This window comes from Anser anser (assembly GCF_964211835.1).
Source record: "Anser anser genome assembly, chromosome: 5".
Classification (NCBI taxonomy): domain Eukaryota; kingdom Metazoa; phylum Chordata; class Aves; order Anseriformes; family Anatidae; genus Anser; species Anser anser.
Window position 1 is genome coordinate 40,339,228 of NC_139725.1, and position 14,868 is coordinate 40,354,095.

The following is a 14,868-nucleotide window of genomic DNA, read 5'->3' on the forward strand; positions in this document are numbered from 1 at the left end:
CTCAGAATTAAACTCATTAGCATAAGCCAAAAGCTTTGTCTTTTCTCCCTCTAGCTGTTTGCCATTATGTCCTCCGTGCTCTCAAGATGCCCTTGTGCAAGCACTTAATTGCAATTAAAGACATTAAAATTTTCAGGCTAGTGACAGATCTTTTGCAAGCTTGGCTGTGTGAGGCCTACCAGCAAACTCATTACGTAAATTCAGTGGTGGTGGTCATAACAGCGAGCTGTAAGAACATGCACAGCTCCATTTGTTGCCCTCGGAGCCCTGCTTTAATTCCTGCTCAATCCATTGGCACTTCCACGCTCGGTCCCACTGTCCTTCCTTCTGCCTGGAAGCCATTTGATCCTTGAGCTTGTGAAGCAGGGCTTTGTTGGGGAGGAAATGCAAAACTCGTGTCGTTCCTCTAGAGACAGCAGGCTGATGCAGCTCTTGGAAGTGAAAGCAGCCCCAGCATCTGTGGAGCCAGGGTGGAGAATCTGACACCGTGGCTTAGCTGATGCCGCAGGAGCAAAACACAAAAAAGGGAGGTCAACAAACAGATGCCACTGGCAAGCAAGTGGCTGGGAGCCATGAGGTGGCCAAGCAAGCCCTGGGCTCCTCGGCAAATGCAGGCAACTCCCCCCCCCCCAGCTCGCATGTGTGCACACATATGGTTGATCTGCACCGTGACAGCTCGTTAGAGATTCCCACAAGAAATCCATTAGGAGGAATTTTTAGCTGCTCTGATGTGGTCATCTTGTTCTTGTAAAAGAAAAGCCGATCTCTTTGTTTCATGCTGGCTTTATTTTGGGCGCGGGGATGGGAATCGTTATAATGAAATAATTCTGTGAGTATATGTGCAATATATTGTCCCTGTGTCTACTGGGGTCACCACTAGCCCATGCTGGGCAAGGAGAAGCGTGCAGAAAAACTACAGCCCGAGGAAATATTCCGATGAAGATGCCAGATTGTGCCCTGCCTGTCTGCAGAGGGCGGTGCAGCCTCAGGCTGAGCGGATTTGGGTGCCTGTGGTCACCAAGCTGAGCTACCAACAGCTAGCGGGGAAAATGAGAGCACCAGGCCAGAAACACAACTGTGCTTCGTGACGCAGTCTCCTCATGTCGGCTGCGTGGCAGCTGATGAAATAGGAGACTGCAACGGATTTCACTTTCCCATTAAATCCCGCTGCATATGAATATTTGAATCATTTGTACGAGCTTTGAAGGCTGTGGTAGTGACAGCTGGTTATTTCATGAGTTTGTCTGGGGCTCCAAAGCCTGAGTATAAATCAGCCTTAAAAGATGAGAACAAACTTTTTCAAGTTAAAAAAAAAAACAACCTCCATACGTTCATCTGTTTTTCAGACTTCAGCCTGCGTGCTACCATTGCCATTTTCTGGAAAGGGCTGGTAGGTTGCCTCTGGCGGTGGAGAAGTTTCTCTCTGCTGAGAATTCATGGAAATTTGTGCCAAATAATCCCTTTGTAAAAGGCGCTGCATCTTCCCTTCGATCCAGTTCTTTGTGCTATCGCAGCAAATCCCGTTTTACTAGGTATTGTCCTATTTACGTGGCCTTGCTGCTTAAAATGAAGGGTAGTGGGGTCAGGATTTTCAAAGACAGGGTTACAACCTGCAGGAGTTATAATGTAAAACAGTACTGTTGAGACCGGGGTATGGCGCTGCTCTAGGTATGCGTGAACCTAGCCGTGTAGTGCAGCTCTGCAAAACGTCTGGGTGTCAGATTTATTCTGACAGGAAAAAATTGCCCAGGTTTGTTCTTTTTAAAAGGAGGTGTGGTGTGGTTGAGTCTTCTTGCTCTTTCTGTATGAACGGTTTAGGTGAAGAATGCTGTTGAAGAATTGGGCCAGTCCGCAAGATGCCCACTGACGCTTTCCACAGTGCCTCAGGGCCTTCTCGGGGACCTGACGAACGTGCCACGAGGACCCTGCGATTTAAGAGCGTGGGCTCCAAGCCACATCTCCTCCCCACCACCCACCCCCAGGGCCCCAAACGCCTCCAGTACTGAGGCAGATTTTAATTAACCCCAGCACCGCCTCCACAGAGCTCTGAAGGAAGACCTTTGGTGCAGCCGGGGGCTGCGGGCTGTCTGAAAGCTGGAAGCCACCCTTGGCCGCTGAAACGTGGCCAAAAGGCCCTTTCCCCAGGCACGTAACTGGAGGAGCCGTGCCGAACTGCTTCACACCTCCGGTTCCCAGCTCTGCTTTCGACTTGGATAGGAACACCATTGAAGCCCTGAGGCGGGTCAGGCAGCCATGCTGGGAGGATCTCCTTTAAGAGGGCGTGTGCGGATTAAAGATGGTTTTAACGGCAAAAAGCGTTTGCAGATGACAAGGGCCGACCTCTCGGGATATCTCGCAGCCCGATATAACATGGAGGGAAAGAAGGAAGGAAAAAATCGTAGTGGAGAATGCGGGCATCGATCCCGCTACCTCTCGCATGCTAAGCGAGCGCTCTACCATTTGAGCTAATTCCCCCCCTTGCTTCACCGCCTTGCTGCGCCCCCTCTATTCTCTTCTCGCGATACTCTCCCCTCCCTCCGCAGAACTACAGCTCCCATCGCGCCCCGCGCGCGGAGACGGGCCGGGGCCTTGCGCGAGCCGCGTGAGGGGGAGGGGGGCGGGGCTTGGCGCGGCGGGGCGGGGCCGAGGGGCCGGGGCGCGCGCGCGCGCGCCAGTGGCGGGACCGGGAGCGCGCGCCCGGTAAGGAGCGGCGGGACCGGGGAGGGGGCAGGAGGGGGAGCACCGGGGGGGGGCGCTGGGGGCGCCCGGGGCACCGGGAGGGTCTGGGGGCCTCGGGGGGCTCCCGGGGCACCGGGGGGGTTTGGGGGTGCGGAGGGGTCCCGGGGCACCGGGGGGGTTTGGGGGTGCGGGGGGTCCCCGAGGCGAGGCGGTGCCCGGGGTCGTGCAGGGCTCGTAGGGGATCATCCCCCCGGGATCCCCCCGTCGGTGCCCGGGGGGGTCTCGCCTCCGGTCCTCGGGTCGTGCAGGGGGATTTTGGGGGTCCCGGGGGGATTTTGGGGTCCCCACCGGGCTGCGGTGCCCGGGCTGCGGCCGGGGGGAGCGCTGGGGTCGGTCCGTGCGGGTGGCGGGGGTCACCGGGGAGGCTCGGTGCGTGCAGCTTGGTCGCCGAGGTGCCCCCCAAAAAGCGGCAGCCCCCCGAAAAGCGAAGCGCGACGAGAGGCCCTGCCCGATGGCGGGACGGGGTGCTCGGGGCGGGGGGACCGCAGCGGATGCGGCCGGGACGCGGTGCCCCGCGCTGGGGACGGATGTGGGGCGGTAGGAAAAGGGGGGGGCGCTTTTTGGGGAAAAAAGTGGCCAAATGGGCGAGTGCGTCGGGACCCTCCGGCATGGTGGCGTCGACCTCTGCCGCTTCTCTTCCTCCCCAATTTCGCTCCTCGTGAAGAAGGCGGCCAGAACGGAGCAGTAACGAAGACCTGCTCTTCCTGCGATGCGCAAGGCGTCTTGTTCCTGGGTACCTTTTCTGAGCTACCCTCGTGAGGTTCTGGTGAAAAGCTGCCGTGTACCAACGGCGTCACAATCGAGAAATGCTCTTTTGGTATTTATTTCTTTTCCTGGACAGGTTGTCATCTGTCAGTGGGCTTTGCCTCTTGCAGAGCTTTCTCAGTAGCTTGTCTGAATGTTATTTTCTCTAAATTCCTTGAAAGTTTAAATTTACTCCTCTCTTCTAACACTGCATCTTCCTTTAAAGGGCCTAAGCAGCATGGTCTCAGCTCTTCAGACGTTCTCTTGGCTTTGGTTTTTTGTTGTCGTGGTTGTGGGCTCCGTTCTTGTTTTGTGCAGCTGAGGGAAGACTGGCGAACACGTTCCCCAAGACACATTTATCTTCCAAAAATCCCAAGCAGCAGTGACCGACCAAGCAGGCTTCCACACCCCCAGCAGCACGACTTCTTACCTTGGAGCATGTTTCTGACAGCTCTGTACCTTTTTTCGCTATTTTAAAATCCCAAGTGCTTCTCCCAGGTGAGCTACTGCCCTGCTTACCAGCTTGAAGAGCATTGTATCGTTTCTTTCTTCGGTGCCCTCCTCTCTTCTGCATCCCCCTGAGCTTCAGGAACTCCAAGTTTTTTTCCTCAGGCTTTTTCTTTTTGTGATGCACAGAAACGAGGAGATGCCTGACAGCATTTCCTGCTGGCAAACCTCACCTGCCCTCGATACCTTCAGCATCACACCTGCGGGGTTCTGCGAGGCTTCCGTCTGGCTCTGCAGGGCCGGAGGAATATTTCGGCTGCGTTTGGGGTAGATGCTCTCAGATGTGAGGTTTCGCCTCCGTGGCGTTACATGTTTTTCCCATCCCGGGGCAGGCTGCCTTCCCGCTTTGCATGTGGCAGAGCACAGGTGCGAGGTGCAACAGGACTGCCTCAGCCTTGCTGCGTCTGCCCCGTCCGTGGTCTTTCCCTCGTTTGCTGCTCGTGTGGTTTAATGACGGGGTTGTTCGGCGGGATCAGTTCTCCCAGCAAAACCTTTTGGCTTTTTGTAGGATTAAAATTGCGCTGGAGAGAGCGTGTGTTGGGATTGACTTTGAAACTCGAAGCCTGTTCAGTCCTTCATGGTCACACTGGAGTAATTCCTGCGCTTTCCTCTCCTGCTTTTTAATTCCAGGAGAGAGTAGTCCAGCTCCCACTGCCCAAGCTGTTGCAAGGGCACGTCTATACCCTGCAAATGAGCTCTCCCCTTGCTTTCTTTTACTTGCTTTGGCACTGCTGAGCATTGGGTTTCCGTAGCTGGGGATCAGGCAGGAGTTGAGGCTCAGCTGGGTTTCCACGGGGTCGAGAATCCACCGCTTGGTAGCACTGATGCAGGCAAAAATTGTTCAAGTGCTGGTGAATCTCCATTTTCCCCTTGCATTCTCTCCCTGCAAAGGACAGAAAAGTCTCTTTGCAGGTGGCAGGGGGGGAAAAAAAACAACAAATCTACATCACCTTAGTGCACAGCACAGTCCTCAGGGATGCTGAAGCTGTAATACACGCTGTGGGGTTTTGCTGTAGACTTGCTGCGTCGAGGTGCCCTGGAAGGAGTGCTCTCTGTTTTACACGGCGTTTTTTGAATAGGTGCTGGGGCTCAGGTGCTTGCTCTGACGGCAAGGTGCGCTCCTTGGCCACGGGTTTGCTCTGGCAGCCCCGGCACCAAGCGTTTGAGCTCCAGCCCTGCCAATTAGCCGCTCTTCCCTTGCTTTATTACCCACGCCGTGCCTACGCGTGGCTTCATCCTCTGCTGCAGGAGAGCTAAATGGGATTGGAAGAGAGCTGGCACGAGGCCTGGGTGTTCCTAGAAAGATATTGATTGCCCTGGACGGTTCGTGTTTGCTCCCTTTGTTCCCCAGCTCTTGTCACGGCTCGGGCTCGCCTGCCGGAGGATGGAGAAGCGGGGCAGGGCGTGCAGATGGGGGCTGGACGGCTGCCATCCCATCCCATCGCCTCGCCTGGAGCGGAGCCTGAGGCAGCCCGCCTGGTAATTCCAGCAGCAGCAGCCCGCTGCCCAGCCGATAAATGCAAGCCCAGGGTAAACCCTGTGCTCGGGCACACTGGAGGGCATGCTGCTGTCGGTAACGTGCCCCCGTCTTGCCCACAGCTGATATTTAAGCTATTGGTGTCAGCGTAAAGACTGGGCGGTAAAAAAAAATCGCAACTAAATCTGCCTGCGGAGAAATCCTTAGCTCTGGAGCCGTGCTCCCTTTCGGAGCCTAGCAGTCTGCTTGTAATAGGTTGTGCCACAAATGAAAGTTTCCTGCTTTAACTCCTGCCGTGCAGGATGACACAGGGCTGGCCCACCAGCTGCTCCGGGAGCTGGCTTGCAGGGGATGTGTCCAGAACAAGCTCGCTGTGTTTAATCCGTGCCGAGCAAACAGCACAAAAGTGATACCGTGTGTGAAACTGGGTTAAAAGCTTCCACGTGCACCAGCACTACCCACCACAACTGCAGGAGCTGCTAGCAAAGCTCCTCCAAGGTTTTTTGGCCATATGGCCCACCCTTGACTTCAGAGATTGCTCTCCTGGCCAAGTGTTTTCCCAGTTGGCTTTTTCTGCAGACCGCATCTTCCTGTCCGCAGTCGTATAACACCCCGGCGGCACCGTCAGCAAGTCCCGCATTGGAAAGGAATGGTTAATTGGGGTATTTTTAGCTCTCCATGTGGCTTGGATCCTGGAAATCAGGCGCAGGAGCCAGCACTGTTTAACCGTTCAGCTTTACGTGGTGGAAAGCAGCGGGACCTCATAGAGTCTCGCCGCCCCGCACCAGTTCGTAAATCTCCTGCCCAATTTTCCCCCCAGCAGCAGCATTCCCTGCTCTCAGCGAGTTGCTCAGGGCATGCTTTGCACGCCTTTTGCCAGCTGCTAAGCCGTCTGCATGGAGGAAACCCTCGTACCATCGCCATGACGTCCCAGTGCTGACGGGCCATCGGGGACTCAGGTACAAGCCGTCAGTCTTCCAAAGTTTCACCCGTCCGGATCACGTTTTAATTTAGTCGCGTGATTTTCCTTTCCCAAAGTAAGCTTTCCAAGAGTCTCCTTCCCTGCTTTCTTCACTACTCATCGTAGAAGCGCCGATACCTGCTTTGAGCGGGGGGGAGCAAAGTTGCACCGATCGCAAGTTGCCCATCTTGCCCAAGGGGGGTTGGAATTAGATGGGCCTTAAGGTCCTTTCCATCCCAAATGGCTCTGTAATTCTATCAGAAACTGTTGTCGTAGTCTGTGATGTCTTGTTCTTACTGTCTTCCCTCGCCCCTCAGTTTCATGAGTCAAAACCGGCCGTGAGAGCATAGTTGCTCTCAGTTGTTTGGGGGTGACTTACCAGGGAGGATGTAGTAAGTGTATTTCCTCTGGGTGATAAAGTTATAAGTAGGTCACAAGTGTTGCGTGTGTTTATTTGTGCTGATTACAGTGCTAACCGAGTAAAGTTACCGAATTTGTTTCAAAGCGTCAGTATTTTCTTGGCTCCCTGACTCGCCTCATGGTTTTCACGGGGAATCCTGTAGCTTAAAGCTGCTCTGCAAAGCATTGCTTTGCTCGGTGGTTCTTCCTGGCCGTGATCCCCTGTTAAGTCACCTCTGAAGACCCACACCATCACACCCCTCCCTAAGAACCAGTGCTGGCAGTGGTATCGCTTGGCCTCCTGGAGACTCCAAACCCGCTCCATTTGCTCTTGACATCTAGAGGTTGAGCTAAAAGAGCCTAATGACATCTTCTTTTTGATTGCCTCGAGCTGATGGCATAAATTGCACAGCGGACTGTGCGGGTCATGAGCTGAGGGTACCATCTGCTGCCTGGCTTCCATGAAATGTTCGAATTGGGGAGCTTCTTGCTGCAGTTTTATGATAAAACACCTGCAGCTGCCAGCAGGGAGGGATCGTCCTGCTGCTTATCAGACTCTGGTCCTGCTCCTTGCAGCGGCCAGCTCCTATGGGCGTTAGACCCATCGCCGAGCCCATTTAATTCAGTGAAGTAGCAGGGAGCTGTTGAGATAAGCATATTTATTTTGCTGCCAGGGTGTTGCATCCAGCACAGGGGTGGCTGGCGAGGTGTGATGGACAGAGAGGTCTGGGAGACGGGGCAGGAGGTGCTGGCTGTCCCTTCTGGCAGGGCAGCTGCTGCCTCTTCCCGAAAGGTGAGGAGCCGAGGTGTGCCCAACCTTTGCTGCCAGGAGGCTGTGTGCAGGCAGTGGAAAGGTCCCCAGCAAAAACATAACAAGTGTCCTGCCTAGCCTCGTGAGGGCTGTGGTTTCAGCTAGTTGCAACTGACTTTGAAAGTCCTGCTGTGTTAAAACTGGCCTGAATTAATCAGTTGGGTTTCGTCTTTTTTTTTTTTTTAAGTTGAGATAAGATCTATGCTTGAGCTTTGTATATATAAATAAAATAAAGCTCACTGTTTTCTTAAGGATGCTTTGGGATATTTCTGGGGTGTGCATGGTGACAGTTATCAGGGGATCTGAGAACAGGGTGGTTAGAGATGCTTAGCTGTTAAACTGATTTTAATGCTGTGGAAGCTACATTTGAGTAGCCTTATGCTTTTTACAGGGGCAGAAAAAAAAACGTGGCGGAGCAACACTGGGTATTTCTGTGAAGGGTGAGGCTTGAATGTAAGGGTTTTAGCTGTGCTTTTCTGTTGGTGCTGGCAGTGTTAGTGGTTTTGGTGTGAGAGTGCGGAGGAGATCACTCGTGGTTCAGAAGCAAGGCCTGCAAGTCCTCGAGGTGGCTCTGTCAGGAGCTTGTGTGACTAATGCTGCATAAACTTGAAAAAAAAACAAAACCCAAGCACCCAAAAAAGAGATGTGAATTCTGCCTCCTCTGTCTTTGAGGTCTAGGGGTGCGGGGAGCTAGGTGGGACTGTTGCTGAGATCGGTGGTTGTGTTTAGATGGCATCTCTGGGTGCGTTGCCATTTCTGGGTCTAGAGATGTATTGGCTCACTTCACGCTTCGTGGCTTTTACCCCTTCGGTGCTGACTGTGCTCTCGCTGTTTTTTGAGGTGAAGTCACCTGCTTTCGGACTCTAAACCTCAGAGCTATGGTCCAAGCAGTGGCCCTTGCAAAGAGGGCTGGGGGCAAGGGGACCTGAGGACAAGCCTGGTACCTAGAGCTGTGGCAGGCTAGAAATGTCCAGGTGGATTTGTACTTCGGTGTTGAGAAAGGCTGCACAGGTTTATTTTCAGCATCCTGCTGCCTGCTTTCCTTATGAACTTTTGCTAGGTCGTTTGCATACGCCTGGCCTTGCTCATTTCCCCTCAAAAAAAACCCTTTTGAGAACACCCTTCAGCTATGGCAAAGCACATCAAAACAAAAACAACAACAACAACAACAAAATATCTTAAAGAAAATCTCCGGCTGTTCTTTGTTAAGCCACAAGGCTTACATAGCTATAGTGTGTGGCTGTTAGGACACATCAGCCCGATTTGCAGACCTCAGGTAGCACGTCACCAGGCTGTTTTGGATGGGTCTTCAGAAAAGTGAGCATCTGGGCACGGTCAGAAGGGAATGGAGCTGTTAAAGTGGTTTTGAGTGACTTAACCCTGAGCAGAGACAAACCAAGAGGGGTTGCTTCTTCCTAGTGCTGCATCCTGGCTTGAAGGCCCCACCTAGGCTTCCAGCTGTACCACAGGGCCATCTTTCTGAGGCCATGCTTCCCATCAGCTTAGCTGATCACAAGCTGTGCTCCTGCCAGAAGTCAGGCTCCTTCCCCTCTTATTTTCTTCTTTCTGGGATGGCTTCCAGTTGGATCAAACGAGCCGTGGTCGCTACCGCAAGCGTGGAGGAGATGACTGGGACATGTAGAAGTGGGAGGAGGGAGAAGGCAGGACTGTCTTTTTTGGCAGCAAAAGATAGTTTGGGATCAGCTAAGTTGATGAGTTAATTGCACCCCAGAGGCATGACGCGAAACACGAGCGCTGGGCCCTCCTGTCTCCACAGGGGCTACACCACAGGCAGTCGCTGCGTATGAGGAAAGGCCTGCTTTTTCAGATTTATCAGAGCTGTGGGGGGAAAAGAAAACACATTTGATGGTAGCTGATAATTCTGTGAGACTTTGGGAGAGGGACAAGGCTGGTCTAGAAGAGTTGGAGGCCCTGTGGGATAGGGCAGTGTCAGAGGGAATGAGCACCACTTTGCTGAGGGCAACTATGTGGTTCCGGTGGAGCATCCGGCTGGAAAATTGGGTGGTGATTTCATTGTTAACTTGCTTGTGCTCCATCTGCCTCAGTTTCCCTCCCTGCAAAGGATGGGTAAGGGCTGCAGTGTGTGTTAACATTTCTGAGAGGCTTTGAAGTTGGTAGAGCCCTTTGAGGTGCACTGCTGACAGACAGCTTCGTGTACGTGCAGAGTAACAGCTGAAAACGTTCAGCTTCCCAATTAACCCAGGGGAGGTATCCCTCTGGGAAGACTTTGAGCTCAGCTTTTAAATAAAACATTTTTTTTCTGAATGTATCAAGCTGAGTATTTCTCTGTTTAAATACACTGCAGACCTGGGCCTGATGACTCTCTGGGAGGGAGCAGGCCAGATCCTGCCATCCTGTTCTCCTCTGGCCGTAGGCCTAGGGGTAGGTTTATTTTCCTGCCCAACTTGTTATAAACATTTATATGACCTGTCTCAGGCTGAAAAGCTGTCATCTTAGGTGCTCGTTGCTTGTACGTTACTGCCTTGACAATGACTTTGCAAGGTCTGCAGGCTGGGGAGCCTGCGTATTTTTGATAGCTCTTTTGGTGTGCTAGTCATACGCGAGGAGTTAGTCCTATCTGCTTGTATCGAGGGGACAGAGCATCATTCCTGTTGAAAACCACACAGAAATTAAACCTTGTTGTTGCCTGCAGGGGGCCAGAGCTGTGTGCTTGAGCTTGAAGATGCTGGTATGGCAGGATCATCACCAACAGGCTGCAGGAGAGGGGAAGAAAATTACCATAAGCCTCTTAAACAAAACTTGATGATTTCTCAGTGTTGACAGGAAACACCTTGCACCCCTATTTAGACTTAAAAGTGGTGTGTATTTATGGTTGGTGTATCTGCTCCTGACAGGGGTGATAGCAAAGCTGCGGGGTCAGCCCTGGGGACTGGCAGACCCCTTGCAGCCTCTGCGTCCCCTCGCAGTTCCTTGCCTGCTCTCGACCAGTGCTGCCTCTCTTGTTACTTATCATCGAATCATCTAGGTTGGAAAAGACCTTCTCCAAGGTCGGTTGAGATCACCCAGGCCAGCCAAATAGTGCGGGGCTGTTGCCGTCCTTCCCACTGTGCAGAGCCATGCTGGTTCTCTGCCCCATTGCTTTGCTTGCACCCTTCAACCCTTACCCTTTCCCTTTGTAAGTCACCCAGCATTGCTCAGTCCTCTACCCCTATGCTTCCCAACTTTGTTGCCCACAACATAGTTGTATCTGGAGGAGAGCAGCCCTTGGGGAACGGCGCTGCTGGACCCTGCGAGGCTTTGCTGAGAGGGGAGCTCGGGAACAGAGAGCACGCGGTTGAATCCTTGGCACCAAGCTGTGTTTCCAGTGTATCTGGCTGTTGTGGGACAAAATGCTTTGTTTGAGAGTTGTGGTTGCTTTGGGGAGGCAGGCCAGGCCACCTGCATATGGGTTTTATTAAATCCAGCAGTCAGCAGCACTTAGAGAAGCTACAAGCATCTCTGTTTGCCTTGCTCAGCAGTACTGGTGGGAGATGAGTTTGAACTTTGCAGTCATGTTTCTGTAACATTGTCCAGTAGCAGCAATCGTATCAGGAAAGTTGTTAGAGGAGAGGAGCTGGAGGAGGAGGCAGGGAGCAATGGTTTTATCCACGGGAGCTCTGCTGCTTCCCGAGCAGCAGGCTGGGCCCCGGTGCAGGAGCGGGTTGATGCTGACACGGATGAAGCCCTACAAAGCTCCTGCAGTTCCTTTCAGATGTAAGCCATGTGAAGCTAAGGCAGGAATTTCCTTGCTGGGGGGAAATTGTGTTTCTGTACTGCATAAATAAGCTGTCACTGAAGATTATTGGCCAGGTTGGATTTGTGTTGTGTTATTTCTGTCTTTGTAGAGATTTTATGTTCCACTGCAGAACAGTGTTCAGTTAGTGACTTCAAAAGAAAAACAACAAAGATCCTCCTGGAGGTACATAACATGAGTAAATAACTCGTGTTCTGGTTAGAGCAGTAATGTAAAGCAACAGGGAGAGCATTATAAACAGCGACGGAAAATTTGTGCTTGAGGCTTGCGTCCGACGTCCGTGCTGTGGTCTTGTGGTCTTCAGCATTGTTTGCATCCTTAGAAATGACTTCAGTCCTTCTGTAGTGGGAAAAGAGAAAGGAAAAAATGGGGGAAGGGTTAATGGATTATGATTTTTCTCTTCTTTTTTTTTTTTTTTTAAATATTGGTTGGCAAAGGCTGAGGTCCATGAGTCATGCACAGAGGGAATGCAGTAGGGAAAACAAATAAGTCTCTTTTTCTCAGTCCAAGGTAGACCTATGCACTGCATGAGTAAGTTTTCTTGCGTTTTATAACAAGGTCCTCCGTTTGGCTGGAAATACGTGAGACATCCTTGGGCTGATCCTTTTTGTTAAAACCTCGGTACGTCCCCCTTGCTGTTTTGGTGCTTTGACTGAAGAGCTGCTCAGAGAAGTTGTCCCACCCTCGCTGTCCCTGTGGGGCTTTGCCGTGCCTGTTTCCTTACCTTCCCCATTGTCAAATCCCCTCTCAGTTAAAACGTGCTGAAGGATGGTTGTTCAGTGACTCTGCTCGTTGCTGTCCCCAAGCCGTTCTGCGAACAGAACAGGAAGAGTAAAACCATCCTGCGTTTGACTTCTGTTACCCTACATGGCGACCTCCGCTTTAGATGTGTGGCCAGGCAAACGTCTCCTTATGGCTGCTTAGAAACGTTTCCAGGAAGACCTCTCTTTTTGATGTCTCTTCATCAGCATGCAGCGGGGACTTTGAATACCTCCAGCTGGGTGTTTCCACAGCTGGTGGAGCAGATTTCTGTCACTGCCTGTGCTCCGTGCTGCGAGTTATCTTTTGGTGTGACTCACCTACAGAGGCTGTATAAAGTGATTGGGAGGAAATAGCAAACCATTTACATGATGAAACCGTCATGTTGAATAAATAATAGTGAAACAAGCAGCGTGGCTCTGATGTCAGATGTGATTCACCTGCTTTAGGAAGTAGAAGGAATTGCAGAAGAGCTGTAGTGCAGATCTTCGTCAGCGTCACAAAGGGATAGGAGAGCTTAGCAGGTGACCACTCATGCAGTTTATCAGCCTATTGTTTGCTCTCCTGCTTAGACATTAACTTCACTGCATTGACTGCTGAGGAAGCTTTGCTGGGTGAACAGCTTTGTTTTGGGACAGATAGTCTTGCCTTTTTTCTTGGCTTCCTTCTGTGATTTTGGGTAAGTCCATTAAAATCTTGTGTCTGGTAGCTCAGCTGTGGGCAAGGACTAGGCAGGAGTATGTTCCGTGCAGAGATCTAGCATCCTTCAGTCTCTCCTAAGGTAGGCTTGGCTTCCTTTCCTTTCACCAGCCATGTCTTATTAATGTCACTAATTAACATTCTCTCTGACGCTTGCAGGATTTGCCGGTTCCCGTACGCCAATGGGGTTTGTGCTCTGGCTCGCTGTCGGAGCCTTCAGGGAAGCTGACGCTCTGAGCAGGTACGTCACGCCGTGCAGTGAGTACTTTTTTCTGTGCAGATGTGAAAACACACGTGCAGAAGGTAAGGTCTTCGTTTAGCTTAGCCGACAGCCTTATGGGAAGAGGGTTGGAAAAGGTGCTGTCACTGCTGAGTGGGCGGCCTGCGGGATGCTGCGGGGTGGGAGGCTGTATCCAGCCCTCAGTCCAGAGTAGAGACCTCCTCCTGCTTCTCCTGGCCTTCATCTGTGGGGAAGCAGTGCTTCAGGTGGGGCCAGGAGTGTGCTTCGAGCAGGAGGAGCTGTGTTTTTTGCCAGAGCTTGGACCGTCTTTGCTCCCACACATGTTGCGCGGTGCATCGTGTCATCATCAAACGCGAGGAGGCTGTGAGCTGGGGTTCGCTTTCAGGAAAAAAAAAATCCTCACCTGATTGTCTGAGCTTGACCGTATGAGGTGTTTGAATACGAAACCCATCTCCTTCCCCCTGCTTGCCACAGGGCCAGCCCGTGTCCCATCCCAGCGGGGCAGCTGGCCACGCTCTGGGAGCTCCTGCGTGTGTGCTGCTGCTGCGCTGCCCTTCTCTGCTCACTCCCCTACGGCGTGCGTGCACACACCGTCCTCAGTGGGACCCCAGATTGCTGCTTTTGCCTTGATACATGAGCAAGTCCACTGCTGTTTTCTTAATGTGTCTCTACTTGCAGCCTGTAGCAGCTTATTCTTCCCTGGATAATTATTGCTCGGCTCAGCCGCCGATTGCTATCGGAAGTAGTGGAGTTGTGCCCGGTGCTGCCCAGTGCATCTTCTTGCTTGAGTTGTTCAGCGTGTTTATTGCTTTAAGGCATCAGTGCTCAGCTGAAAAATCTCATCTGTGCTCTCTGAAACTGTTTGGCAATGAAAGTGGGTTGCTGGAGTTGGTTTGAGTTGCCAAGATGCTTTCGGTAATCACCCCTCGCTAGGCTACCAGCAGGTCCGCGTGCTCCTCGATTTCAATTACTGCATTACTGTCAGGGCTGCTTTTTTAGTGACTGCAATTGTGTTCCCAGCTGGCCGGAGGCATGTGTGCAGCCGTGGGGATTGAAGTGGAATATTTTGCCGTTTGTGGTCACTCAGGGGAGGTCAGAGGTAGGTGGATGCTGCTGTAGGTGCGTTGGTGAACATGGAGAGATTGGCCTGGCACACCGAGCTTCAGCTTACCGCAAACGCTCATGAAGTTGAAACAAAACAAACAAAAAGCTTCTTTTCCAAATGTCCATCCCTGACAGATCCCTTCTGAAAATAGCATTGCACTTGGCCAGCCTGAAGCCACCCTTTCGGTCGTAGGAGGACATAATCCTTAATTCGCTGCATGAAGCTTTCTTGTTCCCTAAAAAGGCAAGTGGATTAATTAGGGGAACCAATCTTTCCTGAAAACCTGGTTCAGCTGGGATTGTCTGGGTGGTGCAGCAAATACACTGGAGGAGTAGGAGTTAGGGCGGAGCTGTTCCTACCTTATCCCGGGTATTTACTGGGATTTATCACCCTGTGCAAGAAGACAACGTGCTTTCTCCTTCTGAGCTGATGGCGGAGGCAGTTAGGCTTCCCGTGCTAGCCTTCCAGGCATGCTTTCCATTTCTTAAGGCTATGTGCTAGCTCAGAAGACCTCTATTTAAAGGCAGGAACGTAACGAAAAGGGGAACAGCGAAGGTAAGCATGGTCCCCGTTTGCTGGTCTCCTGAGGTGTGTCCGCCTCGGAGGGGAGCGGTGCTGAATCAGTGCCCCGGACTGCTGGTGAGTCAGGTG

The 14,868-nt window shown here is 52.2% G+C and overlaps 1 protein-coding gene across 3 annotated transcripts in view; it reads left to right on the forward strand.

Moving 5' to 3' along the window:
• The first annotated feature begins 2,625 nt into the window (after window positions 1-2,625).
• The window catches only part of LOC310900173 (uncharacterized protein), an 80,220-nt gene continuing 67,977 nt past the window's right edge, over window positions 2,626-14,868 (forward strand). Inside the window, exons 1-2 of one of the 3 annotated variants that reach the window (XM_083837674.1) lie at window positions 2,626-2,700; window positions 13,031-13,112. The gene's annotated coding sequence lies outside the window, so the exon portion shown is untranslated. Of the gene's footprint in view, window positions 2,701-13,030; window positions 13,113-14,248; window positions 14,773-14,868 lie in introns of those variants that run through there. The other 2 variants (XM_083837682.1, XM_083837678.1) reach the window with 2 other exon arrangements.